General features: G+C 34.0%; 1 long non-coding RNA gene across 1 annotated transcript; it reads left to right on the forward strand.

Annotated features, from left to right (window-relative positions):
• The first annotated feature begins 1,011 nt into the window (after nt 1-1,011).
• LOC114914133 (uncharacterized) lies at nt 1,012-8,634 on the forward strand. The gene is made up of 5 exons (XR_012140863.1): nt 1,012-1,264; nt 6,433-7,337; nt 7,576-7,675; nt 7,784-8,337; nt 8,420-8,634. It is a non-coding gene; the product is annotated as an uncharacterized lncRNA (long non-coding RNA).
• Nucleotides 8,635-9,404: the final 770 nt, after the last annotated feature.

The raw sequence follows: 9,404 nt of genomic DNA on the forward strand, positions 1-9,404 counted from the left end.
TGTGATAGATTAGTGACAAATTATATGTCCTGAATAATTTTCTTTTAGTGACTGAATGACAACCAATTATCAACGGATATATATTTTCAAACAAAATATTAGAGAGAGACTAGTGATAAATTAGCGACTGTGTCTTGAGAACAACAGTTGTGTAGCGACGACCGAGCAATAGTAGAGAGATGGATCTATATTTTTTATTTGCAATAGGGGCGGATTAGAAATAGAATAGAGATGAAAGTTTAAAATTTGATAATTATTTTTAGATTTGTTTGTTTAAAAATTATTTTTTATTATACTTTGAGACATCTATTAATTATGTGATTAATGTATTAAAAATTTTAAAAAAAATAAGTTAGTATCATCAAATTTAATTATGTCAAATTTTTAAATTGATTTGTTTAAATTAAATTATTTTTTATTATATATTAATTTGCTTGTCTATTATGTGATTTATGTATTAAAATTTTTAAAATAAATCAGTTAATATCATAAAATTTAATCATAATCAACTATTTTTAGATTGGTTTATCTAAAATTATTAATTGTTTATTATATTTTTATCATACATATATTAAATACTTTAAAATTATTCTAAAAATAATTTTAAACTATCATTAATTTATTTTAAATTAAATTAATTAAATTAATCATTTTTAATTTTAAACTATTCAACCATTACAGAGCATGCCACAAGTTCCACTCATTCTTATTTAAAATACTTTTCAATGATGAGCTAGCCGATGATCCTATTGATCTGCTTAATATGTTTAAATTTATTAAATTTAAATCGATTTAACATGTTAAATTTACGTATATATCTTAATTTGATCTATTTAATAGATAGATTATATAGATAAGGTCTGATCATTTATCTAATAATTAAATTTAATTTAATTAAAATTTATATTTTATTAATATAAATAGTTTAAATTAAAATTTATGAATTTTTTATTTAATTTATATCTAATTAGACACCGGCGTCTGGCAACCCGCTCAAGCCTTCCACTCGATTGAGACTTCCGAATACAGGGAGTAAATGCCCAACGCAAAACCCCAGCTATCCTCCCACTTGATTGAGACTTCTGAAAACAGAAAATAGAAAGGAAGTACCCAACGTGAAACCCCAGCCGTCATCTGACCCTATTCGGCCGCTCCAAGCCTCCCACCCGGTTGGGACTCCTGAGGACGGAAGGAGGAAGAGAAAAATTGGGGGAAAACAGAGGAAAAATCCATGAAAACAAAGGAAAGACGGAAAAAATTTAAGGTAAGACCTTTCCCTGATCATTTTTTTCTTTCTGCTTCGTTTTCTATTCATTTCATTATTTTTTTTGGGTAAGGAGAGCACTTGAGAGAGATAGAGGGGTTTCTTAGGTTCCATTTAGGCTTTTGTCTCAAGTATATGGGATTTTGTGCGACTTATGGTGGTGTGAGTTGGTTCTGGAGGTTGTGGCAGTAAATCACCGGGAAAATGGAAGAAATCAAAAGGTAATATTTTTCCCCACATAGATTGATATATTTGTTTTTCTTTCCCTTTTTTTCTTTTCTTTTCATTTTCTTTTTTGAAGATCTGTGGAGAAAGAGGACACCTGAGAGAGACCGGAGGAGTTTCTTAGGTTTCGGTTGGGGTTTTGTGGGTTTTGTCTTAATCTTGGTAGAAGCTTAATCTTGTAATGCACAGATTATTACATGACTTTGTGTGTTTTTGGTCACCCATCAAACGATGGGAAAAGTAAGAATGGTGAAAGAATTTCTTGTTCAATCTTTATCCCCCTTTATTATATCATTTCGATGGTACATTGGACATGATTTCATTGTCACAAATTTTGGATAAACCACATGCTAGCTCAGAACTTTTTAATGAAGTTATAGATGTGACCAGTGATCTCATGTGCCTTTTCCTGGTTGATAAAGTGACCAAATCGCTCCATAATAACAACCTCCTGAAGCAATGGAACATTCTTGTTGGGATATATAGGCTGACTCCTATGCATCGATTTATCCTCGAAATGATTCGATCGATGTTCGACTCTATCCATCAGACGGACAGACGACTCCGACAATGACTGTCGATAATATACGATCAAAAATATATCGGTCAAACAGATCAATACTGTTTCCAACCGATCGAACAGTCGAATCCATATCACCGACTTACTATCGAGGGTGGCAACTGACGTTCGACTTCCACAAGGCATCAGATCAGCCGACGGTATTTTCGAGTCATCACCCGACGTCCCGACAATCAAATACCGACATATAGTCGGTCAGTCCGTCCAAACACTATATAATCACTATGGGCTGTTGTCCTGTCAAGGACATGCTGTACGACCGTCATGGAGTATTGTCCTGCCAAGGACATGGATTAATTCCAATGACTTGACAACCCATGATGATTTGATAGCTCCCGGTGATTTGACAACTCTCCATTTATCTACACCATTAACGGTGGGACCATACCACATTCTACTATAAAACGGGGTAAGGCAACAGTTTTGATAAGCTCTCTCTCGCTGAGTCCTTGATTTTTTCACTGTTGCCTAATCTCCTCTCTGACTTAAGCATCGGAGGATTCCCGTCAGAGACATCTCCGATCAGTAAGAATTTTTTTTGCAGGTGCGCGCCTCCGACGTTCAGGTGACGAGGGGATTAGCCGTAATAATTCTGTTTAAAGCCACCGGTGTGTATGTAATCCTGGATTCCTAGGAAATGGTAGGTAAGATCCAGGTCTCCCACAATAAACTTAACTGGCACTTTTATTTGTGCTGCTGTCCAAGGCGCTGCCAGCTCTCAGTTCCTGCAAAAAAAAGCCCCAGCATATAGAAAGAGACCACTCCAGTTAATACATTCTGAACTCATGATTTTTAAATGAGAATATATTAGTAATGCGGTTGTAGGCAACATGTTTGCTGAAATGTCTCTAAGAATAAAATAAAATGAATTTGTGCCTGTTTGTTGAAATGTTCATTGTATTTGTGGGGAAGTTTGAGGGGAAGGACGAGAGCATGCTTGGTTAAACTAAAGGATAAAGCAGAGCAATTTTTCTCTTTTATTAGGCAGTGTGTCAAGGTGGCTTTTTATATTATAATGATCCCACCAAAGACATAGTCAAAGTGAGCTTTAATTTTTTATTAATAGCCATGATATTATTTTATCCTTAATGTCAAAATAAAAATTTAGGGACACGTACCAAAAGGTGTCTAATAAATATTATTTTATTGGATATAATACCAAGGCACGTATCAACATCTACTTTAGTTGTTACATGTTTTTGTGGTTTTTTTTTAAATTTTTGCATACTACTTTTGAGTATATGTATGTTTAAATTTTATTATTTATCACTTGGTAAAATTGATAGAGATGACGAATCGGAGTTGGATTCATTGTAGGATTTATAAGGGAATAGTGACAGATGAATTTAAGAATGAAGTTGCTAAGTTTATTGACATTGTAATTTCTAATCCATCGCACATGAAAAATGAAAAAATTCTTTGCCCTTGTCTTAAATGTAAGAATAGAAAATTTTTGATACTCGATGAAGTGATAGTTCATCTCTAGAAGAAAGGCTTTGTAGATGGCTATCGCACCTGGATGCTGCATGAAAAATCTTATTCTAGATCTGAAGAGTCTAGTCCTAAAACTATTGATAGAGGAGTGCAGATGGTATGAACTTTTATGTGGATATGGTTATAGATGCCACGAGGAGGCCTGAATTGAATAATGGTGCTAGGGAGGATTTTGATGAATCTCCAAATCCAATGGCCGCTAAGTTTTATAAATGGCTTAAAGATATCGATGAGTCACTATAGAAGGGTTGCAGTAAGCATACTAGGTTATCAGTGGTCACTCAGTTGTTGAATTTGAAATCAGAGTTTAGTATGAGCAAGGCATGTTACAATCAAATGCTTTGAATTATTAAAAACATGTTGCCTCAGGATGAAAAGTTGTCTGAAGATTTCTATCAATCAAAAAAAATTGTAAAGGAATTGAGATTGAGCTATCAAAAGAAAGATATTTGCTCAAATTTTTGCGTGTTGTATTATATGAATGATAGTCAGAAAATAGACTATTCTATTTGTGGTCATCCTCGATTCAAGTCCAATGAGGTGGGCAAAAAAAAATGCAATGGACCACACATATGGTATTGCGATATTTTCCTCTTGCTCCTAAACTCCAACGATTGTATATGTTAAGCAAGACTGCAATGTATATGAGATGGCATAAGGAAGGGGTTTGGCATGATTTTGCTGTGATTTTGCATCCGACGAATGGGAAAGCATGAAAGCAATTTAATTTGATGCATCCAGAGTTTTCAAGTGATTGTCAGAATGTTAGATTAGGTCTTTGTACTGATGGGTTCAACCCATTCACATCAAGCTCAACACCTTATTCATGCTGGCCTATTTTTTTGACTCCGTATAATCTACCCCCAGGAATGTGCATGGATAGACGTAATTTGTTCCTAACATTGGTCATTCCTGGTCCGAAGTCACCTGGTAAAAGCATAGATATTTGCTTAAGGCTATTAATCGATGAATTATAGATGTTGTGGAATGACGGTGTTTGTACTTTTGATGCACATCGAAAACAAAATTTTAACATGAAGACTGCACTAATGTGGATAATTAGTGATTTTCCTATTTATAGGATGTTGTCAGGATGGAGCACATATGGTAGACTTGCATGTCCTTATTGTACGGGAGATACCAACTCTTTCACACTGAAGGGTGGTAGTAAGAAGTCATGTTGGTTTGATTGTCATCGGCTATTTCTTTCTTCCAATCATACATTTTGAAAACAAAAGGATGCATTTACTAAATCTACTGTGGAGAAAAAAGGTCCTATACTTCGATTGACTGGAAGAAAAGTGAAAGCTAGAGTAGAACAGTTTGATCAAATCACATTTGGTGACATTAAAGGCAAGACAAAAGATACTTTGCAAGCCCGTTGTGATTTAAAACAGTTCTGCAAATGATCGGAGCTTGAGTTAAAAGAAGTTGGAGGCAAATTGGTTAAACCTAAGGCTTCCTTTCTCTTGGTACAAGACCAAATTAAGGATATGTGCGAGTGGGTTAAACGTACCGAGATTGGAAATCCTTCCTCCAAAAACTCATAGAATAATTGACCAGCTGACCTTGTAACTGGGAAAGAAACATATTTCCTTAGGACTGTTATCTAAGGAGTGAGGCTTTCAAAATGAGGACCAACAGGGTCTCCATCAAAATCATTCAGGACACCAGTCCTCAAGGAATCATTTTTTGGCACAGTGAGACAAGAACGGCCACCCTGTCCCAAGCTTGTACTTGGTTCTATACGCAACTGGTGCTTCACACCTCTCACCTTCCTGATTCTGCACAAAAGAGAGTTGCCATCTTCATTCATATTGCATCAGCTCATGCTGTGATGATGCAGCAAATCCACAGATCTAGGCAGTCAATTGCACTTCTTGCTTGCAACAACCTGAAAAAGAAATTGCAATTTGATAAGTCAAATTAAATGAGGAAGGACGATTTGGTATTTTAATTGATCGAATTATTTTGCACGGCCCTTTTAATTTGTCCACATCAGGAGAAGGTTGCATGTTCAAGATTCTCATTACTTGAAATTCAAGTCAGCCTCACGGAGCTGTCCAAACCTACTGAAAGCAACTTGTTGGAACAATAATGTTTTCTCTTCATTTGGTAGATGATTATGTTTTTAGAATTACAATGAGAGCTCATGTTTAATCATCTTTTGATAATCTGGGATGATGCAATATAAGTAAATACCTGTACTTGAAACAGAACTTAAAACAGTCAGTTTATTCATAGGAGTATGCATACCAACCTCATTTACAAAAGGAAAACATAAAAGAAAGGCATCACTTTCACAGAAAAATGACAGGGTAAGAGGACTTCATACCTTAGGTAGGTCTATTCTCCCAATTCTTCCAACATCGCCATTTGTTAACTCTTTTTGTCGAACCATTTTCAATTCCTCCAGCTAGATTACAGGAATATATATCAGTTTTCTTATGTAAAAGAATAACTGGTCACCAATAGATATTTCATGAGTGGACCGTAATATTATATAATTTTGTTAGCGACTTGCTTATTGGCTAACATAAAATCTGTACAGTTTTATACAAACACAAATGAGTTGATAGAAAATCTTTGACCATAGATAGCGCACATGTAACAGTACAGCAAAATTATTTCTTAGGATGATTGTGTCCACAAAGTTCTACCAAGTAATGATTTTAAACATGTCATACATGATACAACTATGGTGTTAATTATCATTCAGAAGCTAGTTTCACCAATTTATATTACTAGAGCAGATGATATTCATCTACTATTTCTTGTTTGGGATAAAATAATGTCATGACATGAATGCATAATGACATAAATGCCTGTATTTTGGATAAAAATATAACTACACCTCCGAACTTAACAGCATTTACAACTATAGTCAATGCACCTCAAGACATAACACCATCAGAGGTAGTCCAAGATAATGCATCTCCAAACACAGAACATCTAGAGACAGCTCAAGATAATGCTACTTGAGACACAGCGCCACTATCAGAGGTAATCCGAGACAGAGAACCACATACAACAGCTGCAAATATAGCACCAGAAGAATCAGAATCGGTCTCCAAAGATGATGAAGAACCTGTCTTGATTGGGATTGAGTTGACTGTTATTTCTACACATGCACCATGAGTAAAAACAAAAGTAGACTTTGTGGTTATTCTATATTGTATAAATATACATGTTGGCAGTTGATGGTTCCTTTGTGTTGTTTTTGTTTTAGGGAGAAATTCTATCCTAGTGATGCCGTGCGATACATCTTTTGGATAACCTTCCAAATGGTTGTATCAGATGGTCCATGTACCCTATGGAATTGAAGAACTTTTTGTTTGATGAGTTTGTTGTATACATGAAACAAACTTGTTTAGTAATTACATACTTGATTCTTATTTTTATTGATTTTAGATTAATACGTTTTATTGATTGATGTGCTTCTATAATATTTATAGGATAGTTATAAATTTGCTCCTGACCTTACTAAAAGTATATTGAAAAAAGGTTTTCATGAAGGTTGCAGGAAGATGACTTAGTCAAAGGCTAAACTATTTAAGGAAATGGATAATGTAGAATAATAATACAAAAGATTTGAGTGAAATAATTGGTAAAGGTTCTCTTTTTATGACTGTTGAGAAATGGGCTAGCTTGATGGTAGAGTGGATAAAGGATGAATGGCAGAAGAAATTGAAGATCGCAAAGAACCGTCAATAGTCTGATGTGAGCATCGATACAAGCGGGTTTGCTATTATGTATGCTCATGATAGACGTATGGTATGTACTTTTAGAGCTCTCTTTGGTACTTATCTTATGCTGCAAGCATTTTAATTTTCGGATTTAGTTTTTGATTTTTTCAATATTTGGAGACATGTTTAATCACATCAGTCAGTATTCCAACTTCCCACACCTACTTTGGATTAATGTTTGGAGACATGTTTGAAGTAATTGTTATTGCCTTTATGGTATTTTTTCATAAGCATTGAGCATTAATTTAGTCTTTAAATTATTATAGGAAATGATGCTCGATAAATCGATTTATGACAAAGAGTTGTTTGAACACACTCATAAGAGAAGATAGTATCTTTACATCTGAGAAAGCAAAGATAGCGAGTGTAAGTATTTTTTTCTCTTGTTCCTTTTTATTTTGCATATTTATTATTGTAAAGCATTTGTCATATTAATTGTTTATATACTGAATTTTTTTTGATTTTACATAGCAGGAGAAATATGATATTATGGTGCGACAGAAGTATGGTGAGGATCTATTTTTCTATTTTTTTTTGGATGAGGAGGTTTGGTTGGCTGCTGCGGGACTGCTCAAAAAGGATAGAGTGTTTGTGTTAGGTTATAGCTTAGTTCCTCCTCCATCTAAATCCAACAATATATCATCTCAAACTAGCATTGTTGGATGTGACGCGCAGCTGCATTCGAATGATGAGGTGACGAGGGAGATGCGTCTTATGTAGAAGAATATGGATAAGTTAAATTAGAATATTTAGGCACAACAAAATCCAATAGGTTAGGTTCTTCTTGCACAATAGTAATTTATAGGCTGGATTTTTCATGGTTTGTCTCAATTGATACATCCACAACCACCACCGACATCATCTGGATAGACAACTGAGCATTCTTCTAGATCTTCGGATACGACTCTGACTATAGCTCCATAGTGTTAGTCATCTGCTTGGTGGGCTGCTCTTCCTTGATGGATGCCACCACACCCATATACTCCATTGACGTTCCTTCGGTGGCTCAAACTCTAACTCAGCTTTAGGTAGTTGAAGAAATATAATTTTTAATATCTTTCTTCATTTTTTGTGCTATATCATGCTTATACATGGATATATGATATTTAGGACTCTACTTCATAGCAACATGCGTCGGAGGGAGATAGAAGTGGACATAGCTGTGGTGGAGGGGATACACATCTAGGCACTTCATAGTTTGTTATGTGCTTTATTATGTGCCACTTGTTTTATTTTATATATTTTATTGTTTGTGTGCTTTATGTATTTTGGACATATGTGATTGATATTATATATATTTTATGTGCATTTGCACATACTTATAGTGTTATGAATATTATAATTAATTGATTTTGGATAAAATATTATAGATTTCATGATTAAGTGTATCTTGCTAAAATAGAGAAATTGATGTTGCCTGGCGTGAGAAATAGGAGATTGGATATTGCTCTATGAATGTTATTAGTTATGCAAGTATCAATTTTAGGTATTAAAAAAATATGAAGAAAAATTAAAAATTTTAGTGACAAAATAGAGATGGATTGTTGATAGAATCTAATGTTAAAAACAAAATTAGCGATAGAATCATGATAGATTAAAGACTAACAAAGATGTTGGACAAATAGTACAGTGATAGAATAATGATAAAATAGTAACAAAATATATTTATATTTAATGACACACTAGCAACAAATTAGTGACTAATGAGATACTACATTAACGATCATATACTGACAATATAGCGATGGAAAATATTTAATTTTAATGACAAATTAGTGACAAAATAGTGATGAACAATATATTATATTAGCAATTGAATACTATCAAAGTAGCGACAGACGATAATTTTTTGTAATTATATTAAAGATCGCATAATGATAGATTAGTGATAGTTTTATTTTTTTTCAATTTTTTTCTAGCAACGTAATTGTAACACATTAGAGACAAATCATTGCATCTTATTAGCATTGTGCCATGATTTTAGCGACAGTCGAAATGGCGTTGTTACTCCATCACTAAATACATTTAGCGATGGATTAGTGATAGCAAAGACATCCATCACTAGTTTAGTGATGAAGCTTTTTGTTACAACCTT

This window comes from Elaeis guineensis, chromosome 4 (genome assembly GCF_000442705.2).
Source record: "Elaeis guineensis isolate ETL-2024a chromosome 4, EG11, whole genome shotgun sequence".
NCBI lineage: Eukaryota > Viridiplantae > Streptophyta > Magnoliopsida > Arecales > Arecaceae > Elaeis > Elaeis guineensis.